This window comes from Chiloscyllium punctatum, chromosome 4 (genome assembly GCF_047496795.1).
Source record: "Chiloscyllium punctatum isolate Juve2018m chromosome 4, sChiPun1.3, whole genome shotgun sequence".
NCBI classification, from domain to species: domain Eukaryota; kingdom Metazoa; phylum Chordata; class Chondrichthyes; order Orectolobiformes; family Hemiscylliidae; genus Chiloscyllium; species Chiloscyllium punctatum.
In genome coordinates, this window is record NC_092742.1 from 81582035 (window position 1) to 81600646 (window position 18612).

Genomic DNA, 18612 nt, shown 5'->3' on the forward strand with positions numbered 1-18612 from the left:
GTAGAATATTGTGTATATTTTTATTATTATTTAATGACGCCATAGTAAATTGTAGTTTGATAATTATGTGTAAATGAAAACCACACTGTGGAGTAAGTTGTGAGACAGAGATGATTAGAGCAAACGTAACTGTAAGTCAAAGTGTATTTCTTGTTTTTAAAAGTTATTTCATTTCACATTTTTGTTGTAAACTGTCTTTTGAATGAAATCATAAGCATCCATACTATTTTAGGAAATCATATTGTCACCTTTATACCCAGTGTGTGCTTGGTAATGATATAAGTTGGCTCAGAATTTTATGATGTTTTTAACCTTAGCAGGAGCACTTTCCTTCTGTTTGTGACCTCTGCTGGATGACCTGGTTAAAGTCGTATGCGTTTTCTGCCTGACATAACATAGGACAGGCCCACATGAGAAGTATGTGTCTTAAAAGCACCAGTATTTTCATGTGTGGCTTTCTGTTTAAGATTTCAATCATTTGCGTGATGTTAGCCACAGTACATATATCATCAGAGCCAGTGATGACTTGGTTAATTTTTATCAATCTGTTAAATCTTCACGCAAAAACTCTGTGGAACCAAATAATTGAAATATTGACTAAAGTTAGAATTACGAGTTTCTGCTTGGGTGCCATTGGTGATCTGGGTGCAAATTGTGTCCACGATTGCATTCATTTTGAAAAATGCTCTTCTGTTTAGTTTCCACTAACACTCAGTGCACGTTACTGAATACAAAATCTACTGTTAACAAATTCAGTTAGGCATGACTTTAAAATGTAATTTTTATTACTTTTTTTTCAAAAAACACGATGCATTAGTGAAGCTTGATTAATGGAGCAATAAGTAAGATGATCCCGTTTAAAAAAAAAGTTTTTAATCATTGTCGGTGTTCTTCCCTGGAATAACCTGATCGTAAATTACTGATTAAGATTTTTAAAATATGCAAACCCATTTGCTGGTTTTCTTGGGGTACAGTGCTCCATTCCTTGGTAAATGAAGCAAATGTTCCATACTAATTCTTATAAAACATGCTGATTGCTATCTTTGCCAGCAAAAGGCACCATTTATGTTTTAAAGCCAATCTGAAGGTCAGCAAATGAATGCCATTAATGGAAACTCAATGGTGATGAATTTAACCTGTGTGTGTGGCAGGTTTTACAGTCAGTACCAGTTTACAAACTTTTTAAAACCATCTCAAAAGCTTGCAGAAACTTGTACAAGTAACAGGATGGAATATGCACAATCCTGGGAAAAATAACCCCATAGATTAAAAAGTGCTTTGGAACACGGGGTGCTGTATTGTGATCATTTAATCATTCAGTTTGATTGCAGTATAACGTTTTAAAATTATACCAACATTTTTCATAACTTACTTGCTTAGTCATTTTGTTGATAGTGTTTTTAATCATAATCAAACACTTAATAATCTACCTAATCAGCACAGCTTATTGTGTAGGCTTCAACTGAATAGGTTTCCACAAATAAAATTAGACACTTAGTTGGGCATGATTACTGTAAGTGAATTTCACTGATGGCAAAGTCCTTACTATCTATTTCCAAGGGTTTAGCCTTGAAAGAGGAAGGGTATCTCGGTATTTAGTTGTATGTAGGTGGTTGAATGCTACAGAAGGGAAAACTGAATTATGATTCAGATCAATTTACCAGCAAATGACTTGATGTGTAACACTGAGAATATTGGTTACCAGTAAGCTGGCAAAAGTCCCGAGGCCAATTTAACTATCTTAACTTTTGTTTCAGTTTTCTGGGAACTGAAGAGACTTGCTGTTGAAATGCACTAATCAAAATGAACAGATATGATATGTGAGTCGAAAAGTGGAAAAGCACAGCAGGTCAGGCAGTATCTGAGGAGCTGAAAAGTCGATGTTTCGGCCATAAGCCCTTCTTTAGGAATGTTGGTTGGAGTGGGGGGAGTTGGGGGGATAGTGGGGCATGCTAAGAAGTAAGTGGGAGAGTGGGGCTGGGGAGGTGGTAGCTTAGAAGGTAATAGGTAGATGCAGATGGGGGGGTGATGGCGATAGGGTGGAGTGGACAGATGGGAAGGAAGATGGACAGATGGGGCAGTTCAAAAGGGCAGTGCTGAGTTGAAGGGATGGATCTCGGATGAGGTGGGGGAAGGGGAAATGAGGAAACTGGTGAAATCAACGCTGTGGCCATGTGGTTTGAGGATTCCAAGACGGAATCCTCTAGTTCTTCCTCTAGTTGTTGGGTAGCTAGGATTTGGCAGTGGAAGAGGCCCCGGACTTGCATGCTCTTGGCGGAGTGGGCGGGGGAGCTGAAGTGTTTGGCCACAGGGTGCTGGGGTTGTTTGGAGCGTGTGTCCCAGATATTTTCTCTGAAATTTTCCATGAGTTAACATCCTGTATCCCCAGTGTAGAGGAGACCACATCAAGAGCAACAGACACAGTAGATGAGATGTTTGGATGTGCAGGAAAATCTCTGCCTGATATGGAAGGATCTTTGGCGCCTTGGATCGAGGTGAGGGGGGAGGTGTGGGCACAGGCTTTACACCACTAGTGACAGCAAGGGAGTGGATGGTGTTTGGCAGGTGGTGTGGACTTAACAAGGGAGTTGCGGAGGGAATGGTCTCTGTGGAGCTGATAGGGGTGGGGAGAGGAATATATCTCTGGTGGTAGGGTCTGACTGTAGGTGACAGAAATGGTGGAGGATGATGTGCTGTATCCGGAGATTGGTGGGATCGAAGGTGAGGACCAGGGGTGGGGTTCAAGGAGGTGTGTGAAGTGGAGGAGATGCACTGGAGGGAATTGTGGATTATGTGGGAGGGGAAATTGCGGTCCTTAAAGTAGGAGGCCATCTGGGATGTTCAGGAGTGGAATTACTCCTCCTGGGAACAGATGTGGTAGAGGCAGAGGAATTGGGAGTGAGGGATAGTGTTTTTATGGGGGGGGGGGGGGGGTGGAAGGCGGAGGTGGGGATGTGTAGACCTGGTAGCTGTGGGAGTCAATGAATTTGAAATAGATGTCAGTGTTGAGTCAGTCGCTGGAAATGGAGACGGAGAGGTCCAGGAAGTGAAGGGAGGTGTCCAAGATAGTCCAGGTGAACTTGAGGTCAGGGTGGAAGGTGTTCATGAAGTTGATGAAGTGTTCAACCTCGTTGTGGGAGCACAAGGTGGTGCCAATACAGTTATCAATGTAGCGGAGGTAAAAGTGGGGGATAGAGCCACTGTAACTACGGAAGATGGACTGTTCCACGTATTGAATGAAAAGGCAGACATAGCTAGGGCCCATGCAGGTGCCCATAACTACCCCGTTGGTCTGAAGGCAGTGACAGGATTCGAAGGAGAAGTTGTTACGGATGAGGACGAGTTCAGCTAATCAAATGAGTGTGTCAGTGGAAGGGTACTGTTTGGGTCGGCGGGAGAGGAAGCAACGGAGGGCTTGGAGGCCTTCATCATGGCGGATGGACATGTAGAGGAACTGAATGTCTTTGGTGAAGGTGAGGCTTTGGGCACCCGGGAAACGAAAGTCTTGGAGGAGGTGGAGGGTGAAGGTGGTATCCCTAGATCAAGGGGGACAGGATGGTGTCAAAGTATAAAGAGATCCGTTTGGTGTGGCAGGCACATACAATGGGTTGTTTGGGTCAGTTATCAACTTCACGAACACCTTCCACCCTGACCTCAAGTTCACCTGGACCATCTCGGACACTTCCCTCCTCTTCCTCGGCCTCTCCGACTCCATTTCTGGCAACTGACTCAACACTGACATCTACTTCAAACCCACCGAATCCCAAAACTACCTGGACAACACCTCCTCCCACCACCCCTCCTGTAAAAACACTATTCCTTCCATCACACCAATCTCCAGACACAATGCATTATTCTCTACCATTTCCATCACCTACAGTCAGACCCCACCACCAGAGATATATTTCCCTCCCCACCTCTTTCAGCATTCCACAGAGACCATTCCCTCTGCACTCCCTCGTTAAGTCTACACCACCTGCCAACCCATCCTCCACTCCTGGCATGTTCCCTTGCTGCTGCAAGTGGTGTAAATCCCACACATCCAAACATCTCATCTACTGTGTCTGTTGCTCTTGATGTAATCTCCTCTACATTGGTGAGACAGGACGCCACCTTGTGGAATGTTTCAGAGAATATCTCTGGAACACACGCAATAACAACCCCATCACCCTGTGGCCGATCACTTCAACTACCCCTCCAACTCTGCCAAGAACATGAAAGTCCTGGGCCTCCTCCACCACCAAATCCTAGCCACCCGATGCCTGGAGGAAGAACGTCTCATTTTCCACCTTGGAATCTTCCAACCACACAGCCACAATGTTGATTTTACCCATTTCCTCATTGCCCCTTCTCCCATCATCCCAGATCCAACCTGCCAAGTCGACACCACCCTTTGAGCTGTCCCACCTCTCAACCTTCTTTCCCGCCTATCTGCTCCACCCTCTGCTCCTGCTTATCATCATCACCCTCCCCACTTGCATCTACCTATCACCTTCCAAGATATCTTCCCCCCCAGTCCCACCCCATCTCCTATATATTTCTTTCAGCCCCCTTCCCCCCCATCCCAACTTCCTGACAAAGAGCTTATACCCGAAACATCGACTCTCCTGCTCCTCAGATGCTGCCTGACCTGCTGTGTTTTTCCAACACCATATTTTTTGACTCTGATCTCCAGCATTTGCAGTCCTCACTTTCTCTCAGATATGTTATATGAATAAAATTTAGTGTCTGCGTAATCTGATGGCACTAACAATGATGGAAATTAAATGATGCAAATTCCAGTAACCTTATATTGTGGTGAGAGCTTAATAATACCCAACTATTGTTTAAATTATGAAAAAAAAACTTGTTTAATTTGTTTATTACTCTGTCCAAAGCAGAGACTGGAAGTGGTTATCTTTGGTACATGCATTGTGATTTGACACGTGATGATAACATTATCCAAGGACACTAATTTATTTGTATACTTCTGAAATTACTAACTGCTGCCTGGTATCTGAAGGTGCAGCTCTGAAAACTAAAACCTGAATTGAACATAGAAGACAATTTTGTACAAATTTGTCTTGTTGGTTTCAGGTACTGTTATTTAGACAGTTAGTATCCTTCACTGTTTGTGACATAATTGAAGATGAAAGCAATACATTGCTTTGTGTTAGCCAGACTGCATTATATTTAGACAAATATGCTCAATTAAAACAACAATGATTGTTTTTTAATAGTCATAATTCTAGTATTAAGTGGTATGTTGTAATATGGTATGGCTTTTCTAAAAGATATTTCCACAAGGTAATATGTTCTTAGTTTAAAATTATTGAATGATTTTGACCGTCATTCCTTTTTTTTTGTTTGCTTGGTAGGTTGCTTGTTTAACTTGCGTGAGCACCCTGTTCAGTTGCCGGCTTAATCCAAAGCACTTAGCACAATATACAAAACCCTCCAATGCCTTGCTCCACCTGCCTCCCAATTCCTACTTCCATCTCCATGAACATCACCAATGCAATTGTCTGTCCTCTAACTCTCTAGCCTTCCCACTCCTTGTGTTATTTTCTTGAGTGACTGGGCTTAACATCCACTTATTTCTTAGCATTCTCTTCCCAATTATCTTTGTTGGCACTCTTATTTCAAATCTTTTGTGCCCTTGGTCACCTCTCTTCAATTCTTCTGAATGGAATCTCATCTCAAGTACCTCAAAGGAGCTGTCACTCTATCAAGGTGTTCTATAATTGTCCTTTTTTGCTGTTAAATTTGTTTGCAGATTGTGGACTTTTTCTTTGTCTTGTTTGTTACATAAGATCCTACAACATTATATTTAAAGGTGTGAGTAATCAGTAACATATTCTGATGTACAACATGCTGAACATGGGTCTGAATAAGTTAATATCAAAGACTGCAATAAGCAACATCCATTATGACAGGGTAAAAGTGAGGTCTCCAGATGCTGGAGATCAGAGTCGAGAATGTGGTGCTGGAAAAGCACAGCAGGTCAGGCAGCATCCGAGAAGCAGGAGAATCGATGTTTCAAGCATAAACTCCTGATGAAGAGCTTGTGCCCGAAACACCGATCCTCCTGCTCCCCAGATGCTGCCTGACCGCTGTGCTTTTCCAGCACCACACCCTCGACACCATCCATTATGACGTCAAACGGATTTTGCAGACCAGCTTATGATTGCAAAGGAGTGAGACTGCACATTTGACACTCCTTAATGTCTCTCTAATAATGTCTATTATATCAATGCTTCTCAAAGCTAATCACTAACATGTAACAAACTTTACCTTTTTAACTAAAAATTCTTCTAGTTAGACCAGGAGGTAGTCTTCCTCTACTACACTAGATTACATAGTTCCTGTAATTTCTTACACTTGAAGAGAATGGTCATAAAAACCTTCAAGATGAGCAGCAGCTCATATAGATAGTGAGCTGGCCTGCCCATACAACATAGTAAAAATTGGTGCAGATTTGATTTGTTTTCTCATAGAACAGCGTAAGTAGCATTGCATAATATTCAGCCTCAGCTTTAAGTCTCATACAGTGCCCTCAGCATCAGGGAAGAGCTGCAGATGTAAAAGCCCTTTCGAAGAAATACTGATGGCAATCCTCAGCTAGGAAGAATAACCCAGTGAATAGTGAAAACATTTCAGACCTGGTAAGAGAGACACATACAGGGGAGAGTTAGCAACTGCCTTGAGAAGGAGAATTGGTTTGTCCAAAGTAGGTACAGGCGGTGTCACGAGATGTGGTCTATGAATGGTAGAGTTCAGTGTTGAGTGAATAAATGTTACAGGCTCAGAGCAAAACTGAAAATCTCCGGTGGATCCGGGGGAACTTTACCAAAACAATATTCCAGACTGCAAAAGCAAAACGTTTTTAAAAAATTATTTGCAACAGATTGAATGTCTCTGACGTCCTGAGAGAGCAGCCAGAGGTATGGCTACAGAAGTAAATTAATAAGCCATGAAGGATATCGCAAAGACAGTAATTAAGGTGATAAAGTTGGCACATTAAATGTCTAAACTAGACTGATCTAATAGGAGTACAACATTTGTGAGACTTTAATCAGATCCTGGATCTCCTGTCTTTTTCTGAATAAAGTGAGAAATGTTCATTAAAGTCACAAGCAGTAGGATTTATTGTGAACTGCAAAAAGAGAGGAATCCTTGGTTCTACTTTTGAAGTGTGAGAATCCTTCAATTTAGCTACAATTTTAATCACAAGAAGGTAGCAATCATTCATTTCAGGTGTAAAATGAATAAAAATCCAGCATTGTAGAAGAGTAGAGCTGCTATTAATGTAAAAATCGCAATCTTTTAAAAATCTAAACTTTGCAATTACATTAGAAAGCTATGGCACAAGAAAATAATATTGCCAGGTTCCAGAGATGGATGAAATAGAACACAGAATTAGACACATAGGAGAAACAACTTTCAAGATACAGAATAGCACCCAAATCAGATACTAAATCAAAAGCTGAACAAGCAAATTCAGTTCTGTACTCAGTTGGGAGTATAGCTGATAACATTTGAGCTCACAAAGTGTATAAGAAATAGCAGACATATTTGAAGTACTGAAAACCTTGACAAAACCTTTAACCTCAAAACTAATAAAACTCTTAGAAAAGCAAGAATAAATGAACAGTTCGGAAGCATCAGGGAAATCCAAAGATGATTGCATTCAGAATTTCTCAAGATTCATGGAGAAATGTAAATAAGATGATTTTAATTCTGTGGGGAAATGGGTAATCCAGACCTTTCTTTTGGCAATGATCATCTTTCAAATTTCAAGTTAGACATCTGGTGAGTGTGGTTATGCTATTAGATAATGATCCATAGTTTAAAAAAGTACACTGTCTACAGATGAGAACAGTGCAAGTGCAAGGTCCAGGAAGTAAAGCACTTGAGATTAAAAGTGTGCTACAAGCAAATCCCCAATATAGGGAATGCCAAGTAGCAGAAAACCTTTATATACTTCACAATCATGAATTCTCACACTTGAGTAGGGTGACAAATGGTAGAAAGTGTTAAACTATATCAAGTTAAGGAACAACTGGTCAAAGTAAGGCTGACAGAAGATATCCATAGGACTCCCTAGACTCATAGCAGAACCTGAGCCAAGTGCACTAAATTCTGCTTTTCATTATGTTAGCAAAATACATCGATTCTTACAGTCAAAACATGCAAACCTGTGATGATACAGGATTGGTACACATACTTTTCACTGCTATCAACACCAAAGTGCTCAGACTGTAGGAAGCAGCAGGGTTTGCAATGAAGGAAAAAAAGAATGAGATTGCCAATGAGCAGCACATCCCAGTTGAGCCAATTGACAAATTTAAAACTGCACAACTCAGTTTGTAATGCAACTTAGTGAATAAATTACTAAAGCAGATTCTAGGCAGGTTGAAGTTCGATGCTGAGTTAACTTGGAAGCTTAGGCACAACATTTGACATCCTGAGAAAGAAATCTCAAAGACAAGAATTAGATATATTGGTTTCACCAGTACTGCAATCACTAAGGGCAAATGACAGACTCCAAACAAATCAACATGTTTAAAGGAAAACATTGACATGCATCAGCACAAATCTGCAGGCGAGTTGGGAATAGAAATCTGCTGACACAGATTGAAAATGTGCTTATAACTCCATGGAAGCCACCAAGGAGAAGATTAATGTTCAACAACTCAATAAGGAAGAAATTACCTATTACAGCAGGAAAGATGTCCCCCAGGATACAAATCCAAGAGATTAAAGATCGTCCAGTTTAAAGAGAACTACAGACCTCACACTGTCAGGAGGATAATCAAAGGCAATCGTCTTCCACCCAGCGAATTATCAGTTTTCCACGTTCAAAGAATATTGTTGCCCCCAGAACACCTGAATTTGTAAAGTCAGAGATGTGGAGGGAGATGGGATGATGGTAAATGTAATGATATGTACAGACAAATGAAAATATTAAAAAGGGAAAGAAAAAGCTTGATGGAAGATGTTGCATATGGTTCTGGAGAGTAACTTCTAAAGAATTCCATTAGCTCCAGCCATGATGCTGATGGTGTATATGGACCTCTATGGCCTTGGGACTCAAATAAGTGAGACCAAACATCATGCGCTCCTCAAAATCTCTCTGCCGAAATATACCATATCAATGTAATCTGGAACTAGTAGTGATTGTGGAATAAAATAAATCTTGTAAATTGCAAGAAACCCTTCTAGTTGTATCAGGAAGCGGTTACCCTTTACCGTACTAGCTCAAGCATGTCCTGTTCTTACCTATACTTCGAGAGGATGGTGGCAATAGCAAACATCAAGAGCAGGAGCTCAGTGTAATGAGAGTAACACAGCCTTTATTGGCTTCTTGTGATCAGTCTGAGAGTCTTGTGTCGTTGAAATAACTGAATACCAAGAAAACTATGAATGAAGAAAACCATTTACCTCATCTTAATGCATACCCTCCTACCTTCCCCTTAGTGCAACATCCAACTGATTGGATGGTCTAACTGACTGATTCACTCACTTTCTTGCCTGTTCACTCACTCACTCGCCCACCGACCAAATTCTGCCACATTTATCCAGTGGATATTTAAAACCAATGGGTAAGAGCTAAGATGCTTAACATTAAATTTGCCAATGATCCTTCAGTAATTATCTTTGAAGAGAAAGTAGATCCAAACAATCATATTGGTTTATTTTCCTTGCTTCAAAATAGCTAACCTATTTAACTGCATGTTTCATTGTAATTCCACACAAGTGCAAATCTGCCCTGCAGTGTATCTCACTATTAGCTTGGTATACAGTACCTCTGACCTGAATCTGTCGCTGCAGTTCTTATTTTTTAGTATTTTGTTTATTCATGCACATTACAGGGACTGTTAGTTAACATTTTGTTCAAGTCACATTTATGCATTTGGATCACTATTTCGTATATTTGATCTCCATCCCTTTTGCATCTTTCCAATAGGAATTGGCTTCCAACAGGTTGACATTTTCATTAGAAGTCAGGTTTGATTTAGAGTTGTGTTTTGAGTCAGCTTAATTTTCTTGTAGAACTTTGATTTGTTTATATACCTCACAAACCCCCTTTAGCCTATTCAATTCATCAATACTTACCAAATAAAGCAATAGTTATTCTCAGAGTGCAGCTCTAAATTTCTTTGATGTATTATTTTGCAGGCTTACATCCATAAATAGCAAAAACTTTGTAATACAGTAGCGCCTCGACATACGAATGACCCCGTTCACGAACAAATCGGTTTACGAAGAGGATTGTACGTAAAATTTTGCTTCAATGTACGTACGAAATTCAAGGTACGAACGAAGGTACGAACGCAAAAAGCCCGTGTGTGACCACGTGGTTTCATTATTCTGCTTTGCTAAGCGCTTGTTGAACGCAAAAGCTCTCGGGCCCCGCGTGATCTCATTCAGTTCGTCTTTGGCGCATGCGCTGTGAACAGCGTTCGTTGCTATGTCCAAGCATTCTTATTCTATCCGAACAATGGGAAAAATTGATTCAGTTCGCGAACTTTTCGGTTCGTGAACCGGGTCCTGGAACGGATTAAGTTCGTAAGTTGAGGCGCCACTATACCTACTTTTCACTCCATATCACAAGTTAGCCTATTCCCAATTTATGTGAATATAAATAAAATCTAGACTTAGTTCCAATTTATGTTTCATCCTCACTTGTTGTCTTATTAATGCAGAGAACATTTCAGTATTATTACTGTAAATCTCTGGGAGGTTGTCTTGTAGTATAATGCTTGGATATCGCCAGATCAAAAGATATCAGCCTAAGATGCCAAGTGCTTGAGGAAGTCAATGTGGATATTCACCAGAATGGTATAGTGGCTGAAACGTTTCAATCCCACAGAGAAATTGGGGAAGCCAAGATTGTTCTTCGTTCCCCTTAGATCAGACAAGGACAAAAGGAGATTTGACAGAGGCCTTCAAAATTATGATGATTTTGATAGAGCAATTAAGGAAAAAGTATTTCCATTGCCAGAAGGAAAATACACAAATTTAAAGTCTAAAAAAATGCCTTTTTTTAACAGGGAGAGTTCTGTATTTGGAATTTATGGCCTGAAATATTGGTGTAAATGGATTTATTAGTCCCTTTTGAAATGAGGATAGGATAAATACTAAAAGGGATAACACACAGGCCTGTGGGAAAAGCATGAGGAAAGATGTAATGTTATTTACATATACCTTTAAGGGGGTGTATTTTAAATTGTCACCAAAAGAATCATCTCAGCAAGTTATTGTTCATTAGTTCCATGATTTTTTTAGTTAGTCTATCAGCAACATTGTTACGATAATCTCTAAGTTTACTCTATTTGTCTAAAATCTTATTTCCAAATTTTTAAAAATTGCTTTTTAAAACAATTTGTGTGTTTGGTTAGTCAGTCCGGGTCTAAAAGAAGAAGGTAATAAGTACTTGAACTAATTGGACAACTCATTCAATGGTCGAATTCTTCGCTGTCTCATTCTTTGATTCCATGCCATGAAACCACAATGTTGGGCTAAATTACTTATAAATTGTATTGTGTCAAGTCATAGATATGATAGTGTCACCCAAGTATCAGGCAGTAATTCTTTTTTTGTAAAATGGCCAGTTTGCTTCTTTATGGGTTGCTGGGAACCAGGTGTGCTTTTTGCTCATGAGAATGGCACACTGCAGACTATATCGGAGTTACTGCACATGTAGTCTAGTCTTGTCTATTAACTGCCACTTGTGTGATGCTCTGGTTGAGAAAGCTGGATGTTTAACATAAGCTGATACCCTGACAAAAAGCAGCCTTGGGCAGATCAGCTCCTGTTGGTACGATTCCACTCACACCGAGATTGACTGATCTCCAGCTTGGGGCATGGCTAGTCTGACAACTGTTGTTAAATCCTGAAAACCATGAGGAACAGCTTAATATATCCTGACTAAATCATCTGAAAGCCAGGATTTTGTCCATCTTTGCAGTTGTTAGGAGTGTCTACTTTTGCATTTCATCGAAAGGCTGACTTTGAAAGACAGCCTTAATCAAGTTCCAGATTGTTCTCTTCTATTCTCTTGATTCCTTCTTTGCATCTTTGTATAGTCAAAAACTTTCTTTAAAATAGGATTCAGAAGAGATTTGACAGCAATCTACTTTTTAAAAAAGAATCGTGACTTCAGGAAATGGTGCTAGGCACTGGCATATTACCTGGTGTCAACCCCAATTTAGAATGATAAGGCAAATCTAAATTTAAGGGCCCTTGGAATTCAGCCTTGACTCGTGTCTAGTGACCATGGAACAAGCCTGCCTGTAAGTGCCAAATCAATAGTCTTGCTCAGGGACCAGGTGGTGGGGCACTGAGGAAAATCAGAATCAATGCTGTTTCTCAGCTGAGGTTCAGATACATTGTTGGGACAAACTCGGTGGAGCTTTCATTCCTATTGGCCTCTATTTATGTGTCTTGGTACCTGGCATGGAAAATGGCAAGTCAAGCAACAAAAGTAAGATGAAATGCTGATTATTATGAATATGCCCAGTGACACTCATTGGCATTGTCATTATTATATAGTTAACATTTCAATGCCATGCAGTGCCGAAATTCAAAGTAAGTTTCACTACTACGGGACATATCCACAGAATTAACACTTTGAACACTGCAATTGAAGCTGTGTGACAGAAAATCTAAAACTCTATCTGTTGTATTAAAGCCAAGAATTGTGTGATAAACTTGTAGATACTGAACTTATGTCATGAGGTACTCATGGATGAATGCATTGTGTGTTTGTTGAAATTCTTTAGTCTGCAGTTTGAGGCGACGTATTAGATCATTAAAAGCACTTTTTTTAACAAAGCATTTAAACAACTCTGAGAGAAGAGAAAATAATTACACTTTGCAAACTTCAGTGTAGGATGTACTCTGTATTAATCTCAGGAGAGCACAGAAGCAGCAGTGAAATTCTTTTCAATAGAAATGAATCACAACTTTTAAATGCTATGATAAAATTGGAGTTTTACTGTAAAAGCAGGCTTCTCTTAATATCAAATTGCTTCAAGGGTTAATTTACATTAAATACATTGAGGTTGTGTTCACCACAATGTAATAGCCAAATTGACATATTTGGTAACAACAGAGCATGACAAAAAGATTAATTGAGGTATTGATTTCAGATAACCATTTCAGCAGTGGAATGAGTGAACGTGCATGTAGTAACATTATTGAAATGCATAAATCAGTATAACGAGCTACATCATTGCAGCCGGGAAATGGATTGTTACTGAGCTATTTCATTTTGCGATGACATTTCCCATGTCCAAGTAGTTTTTTGTAAACCTTAAAATTTTCTGCACTGTCAATGGCTGTCCTTCAATTTTAGGGTGATGTCTGCTCAGGATCTCAAAATTATGCCATGTGCCTTTCGGTGACTGAATGTGCTGACAGTTGACCTACAGATCTTTGACACATGGGACAGAATGTCCCACAAGCTAGTGAGATTGAGCAGTGAGAATTACTTCTTTTTCTCTTGCATTCTGTGCTACAGTCTGCCTCACTATTAGAGCGTTGTGACTCAAAGCATGATAACAGTTTGTCAGACAAGTTGTCACCATTTTAAAAATCTATTGTCTCCTAATCATGAATATTAATGCTCCCTTGCTGTAGATTACTGTTTAGTGTAACTTGTGGTGATACAATTTGGAACAACGATTACTATGGTTATGTTGGTGCACCACCCTGTGTATATACATAACGCCTGGGATGCTGTGGGCATCAAGATACACAATGGGTGTGAGTGTGTGTTGACAGATAGCAGCCCTGGATGAACCCTGTTCTAGTCCATGAGCTGGGTACCTGTTTCTGGCACAAAGTCTACTGGTAACAATATTCCAATGAAAGGTGCCAGTGTGCTCCAAAGTGCGGCACTCAAGAGCACAACCATACTGTAAGTGGATGAGAGATGTGCCATGATGATATGGTGAGACTGATACATGTTGAATGCTAATGTCCATACATGTGGCGTACATGCAGCCATTGTCCATGGAGATGACAGTCTCATCTTGCACACATCAGGACAAGTACAAAAATGCCAAATGTGATGCATAATGTCATATTTTTGTGGTGTTTATATTCAAAAGTGATGGTGGCTCAAACCAATTTCAAGACATTATTTCCATTCACTGTCACGTTCTAGTAATCCAAGCCTGTAAAAATTCAAACTTGCTATTACTTAACAGTTGTTTCCCCATTAATTCAATCTTTACTGTTTTAATATTAATGGCTGCTCTTCAGTTTTGGTCTTGCTTCTTTACATAGACTTCTCAATAAAATAATTCAACAGTTGACTGATAAGTTGGAAGCAATGCATCCTTTCAGATTATAATGCTTGACATTTTGTGAATAATATTCAATCTGGTGAAGGACATCACACCCTTGATGCAGAGCCCTCCTAATTTACCTTACACGGAGGGTGGGCCCTCTGCCTGGCAGACTGCTGATCAGTTGCCAAGATTGTAAATTACTCCTAACATCTTACAATCAACAGTTCAAGTCTCTTTGGTATTATATTAAAGCTTCCAATAAATATTAGATTGTGGTGTCTGAGTGAACAATGCTGGCTGTTTAAAGAATAAACATATCTGGACACAATACTCAATGAGTGATGGAAGATCCCTATTAATATTACTAAATATTTTCACATGTAAATTGTATCTTTTTAAGAGAACAAACAAATCCTTCTCATTAACTTTGGTGATCTGTAGTATAGTTACAGGATTAACTTCATTCTTTTCTGTTAACCATGTCTATAAGATTAAATCATTGTACAACTTTCCATCTCCTCCCTCCTTCACCCTTCGTGTGTTCTGATCTATATACTTACAACATCCCCCTGCCTATTCTTTCTTTTCTTTCTTATAGTCACTGTAATATTGATGAAGTTGATTTAACATGGGTGTTTATTCAATAGTAGGAAATGGGTGTGGCAATTTATTGCTTGTCCTTAACTCTCCATGAACTGCAGGTTTTACTTGGCCATACCAGAGGACAGTTAAGAGTCAACAACATTGCTGTGGATCTGGAGTCACATGTAGGCCAGACCAAGTATGGAACATAGACTTTCTTCGCTAAAGAACATTAATAAAGTAGATGGGTTTTTAAGATAATCAACAATAGCTCTATGGTCACGAAGACTGAGACTAGCTTTCAATTCTTGATTATCCTTTAATTAATTGAATTTAAATTTCACCCATTGCTTTGATGATATGAACTCATGTCCCCAGATTAACTGGGGTCTCTGTATTTGTAGCCGAGTGATATTACTCCAATCCCACCTTATCCCCTGAATTCACTGCAAATGTATTTCCCTAAGTACACTAAGAGCTGTTCAAGATGCTTGCTAGCAAGTACAGTTTTTACTTTGTGAACACTTCTCCATCATATCAAAAAGGTCAATATCTAACATTATAATCAACTGTGCTTAAAGCTTTAACATGCAGGATGTACTTTATCTAATATCTTAGTTAATTTGACAAGAGGTTAGTGCATCCTTCTTCTGAAACAAGAATGACTATTTATTTTGTTTATTCATGGAATGCAGGATGATAGTGTTGTGCAATTTAATATTCTGGAAAGGAATGACTATGTGATAAGTTTGGAGGGAGAGAATTTGCATATTGAACTGAGTAGAAATAATAAAAATGTTATTCTAAAGTGAACCATTTGCAGAATATGAAATTATGCACTTCTATTCACAAACCACATTGCATTAGAGAATCTGGTGACTACCCACCTGAACAAAGGGCAATAGATTTATTTGTTAAATTCACTGCCAAATAGCACTATTAAAAATGACACTTCTGGAATGACTGCAATACACTTTATGTTTTAGGGTGAGCCGAGGGCAACAACGTCTAGTATGCGCTATTTCTTCAGATGGAAACTGCAAAAGTAGTGTTTGGGCATTATTTAAGCTAACCCAAGATTGTGGCATGAATCATGGGCGATTCCTAGTAAGACTATTTTGGATCATTTAATATTTCCCATTATTTCACTACTTTGCACTTCAGCAAAGCTATATTAGGTTTAATATTTTATTAATTCATTTATTTTAGAAGGTATTCTAAATTCCACAGGATTTTTTTTCTCTCCATCATGAAACACAGAAGGTTAGAAGACCAACCCTTATTGTATATGTGCCTGTTCCCTGAAACAGATATTAATTAGTCCCATTCTCTTGTTCTTTCCTCACTACCATCCACATTTTTCGCTTAAGTATAGATAATGTTTGTTTTAGGGAACCATTAAAACATTTTTCCACCACACTTTCAGGCAACAAATTTCATATCATAACAAACATAAATTAAAACACTCGCGTCTCCCATGGCCCTTTTATACCTCAAATTCAGCAGAGCAATGCAGCTGGATTCTGTTTTCAGATACCATTAATGAACTGGCATTCACAAAAGATTTACATATTATTGTGTACATTGCAATGTAACAAAAACACTGTTTGCAACACGTGAAGGTTTTCTGAAGACTGAAGTTAATCTGAAACTGATGAAATCTTCTCAGCTCTTTAATAATGAACAACTACAGATGAATAATTCAGTCCGAAAGTGCTGTGTCAGCAGTTATCTATAAATAGACTGTGATAACTTCATGCCTCCTGAGAGTGCAATTTAACTAACTATGCCATTATTATTTTAACAGTTATTAGTAGGGAGTTAGCCTTGACAAATAGTGGTTGATTATTTATCATCCTTTAATATAAAAGGCCTTTGAACATGTTGCAGCCATTACATTTACATGACTGGCCTATTGAAATTTCTGGGTAATGGCAATGGATGGTGGAGTGTGGTAAGTTGTGGGAATTTGATGATAGTAGGGCAGAGGTGAATGTAGTGGCCATCATGAAGGAGAAGGTGCTGAAGGTGGATAAATCACCTGGACCAGCGGACGACACCCCAAAGTTCTGAAGGAGATAGGTGAGGAGATTGTAGAGGTATTGATGATGATCTTTCAGGAATTACTGGAGTCAGAGAAGTTCCCAGAAGACTGGAGATTTGGTTAATCTAACACCCATGTTTAAGAAGGGAGAGAGGCAGAAGACAGGAAATTATAGGCCGGACCTCAGTCAGTGGAAAGATTGGAGTCCATTATTAAACTTGATATTGCAGAGTGCTTGAAAGTGCATGGAAAAATAGGGTTGAGTCAGCAGGGTTTCGTCCAGGGGAGGGCATGCCTGACTAATCTGTTTGGATTTGTCGAGGAGGGAAAAAGCAAGTGAGTTCTCGTCCACTGGCTCTACTTTGTTTATTTGGATCTCCAGAAGGACTTTGACAAAATGGCACACAGGAGGCTGCTAAATAAGACAAGAGCCCATGGTGTTAGGGACATGGATGGAAGATTGAGTAACTGGCAACATGCAGTGAGTGGGGATGAAAGGAGGAATGACTAGTGGAGTTTTACAGGGCTCAGCGTTGGAACCACAAGTATTCACATTATCCAGCTGAAGGAACTGAGGGCATTGTGAATCAGTTTGCAAATGACACGTAGATAAGTGGAGGGATCGGTAACGTTGAGGAAGCAGTGAGGAGTAGGGCAAGCTAGGAGAGTGGGCAGAGAAGCAGCAGATGGAATACAATGTGGGAAAGTGTGAGCTAATGCATTTTGGTAAGAAAAGTAGAGGCACGGACTATTTACTAAACAGGAAGAGGCCTCAGAAATATGAAACACAAAGGGACTTAGAAGTCTCTTAAGGTTAACAGGTTCACTGGATATTTAGGTGAACACAATGTTTGTATTCATTTCAAGAAGGCTAGAATACAAGAGCAAAGATGTACTGCTAGGACTTTATAAGGCTCTGGTCAAACCACATTGGAATATTGTGAGCACATTTGAGCACTATTTCTAAGGAAGGGTGTGTTGGCATTGGAGAGATTTCACAAGTGTTTTACATGAATGATCCCAGGAATGAAAGACTTGTCATATGAGGAGTGGCTGAGAACTCTGGGACTGAACTCGATCAAGTTTAGAAAGGTGAGCAGGGATCTGATTGAAACTTCGAAAATACTGGGATGCCTGGATAGAGTGAATATGGAAAGATGTTTCCATTGGTAGGACAGACTAAGACCCAAGGGCACGGCCTCAAGTGATGAACTGAGATGAGCAATTTCTTCAATCAGAGGGCAGTTAGTTGCTGCAGAGGGCTGTGGAAGCCAAGTCATTGAACGTATTATGACAGATAAATTGATAGATAGATTGATAGATTCTTGATTGGTAAGGGGATCTTGGTTTATGGGCAAAGGCAGGAGAATGGGGTTGAGAAACATATCAGCGGATCAGATTCCATGGGCCAAACCGCCTCATTCTGCATCTATGTCTCATGGTCTTACCAGTCAGGCAGTCCCAGTCGATTGAGGACATCAAGAGGGGAAAGATTAGAAAGGCAGCCAACAAAACTCCTTTCTGGTTAGGCTGTCTGTGATTGATTCTTTTGACTGAATTTATTCAATTACATTATCAGTGAATATAACTCCAGATGATCTTTCAAGACAAAGCTTTTGACTGTGGTACAATTATGACATTTATAAGACTAGTGTGTTTTGGGTCAGTGCCTTTAATTTAGGATAAAATTAAGAAAGTTATACA

General features: G+C 39.6%; 1 protein-coding gene across 10 annotated transcripts in view; it reads left to right on the forward strand.

Moving 5' to 3' along the window:
* LOC140476474 (spectrin beta chain, non-erythrocytic 1-like) overlaps positions 1–18612 on the forward strand; it is a 330291-nt gene that overhangs the window by 38759 nt on the left and 272920 nt on the right. For 3 of the 10 annotated variants that reach the window (XM_072569156.1, XM_072569154.1, XM_072569158.1), the window contains exon 2: positions 10162–10308. The exons of 2 other annotated variants lie outside the window; for them this stretch is intronic. The gene's annotated coding sequence lies outside the window, so the exon portion shown is untranslated. Of the gene's footprint in view, positions 1–112; positions 132–317; positions 418–10161; positions 10309–18612 lie in introns of those variants that run through there. 5 more of the 10 variants (XM_072569155.1, XM_072569157.1, XM_072569159.1 and 2 more) reach the window with 5 other exon arrangements.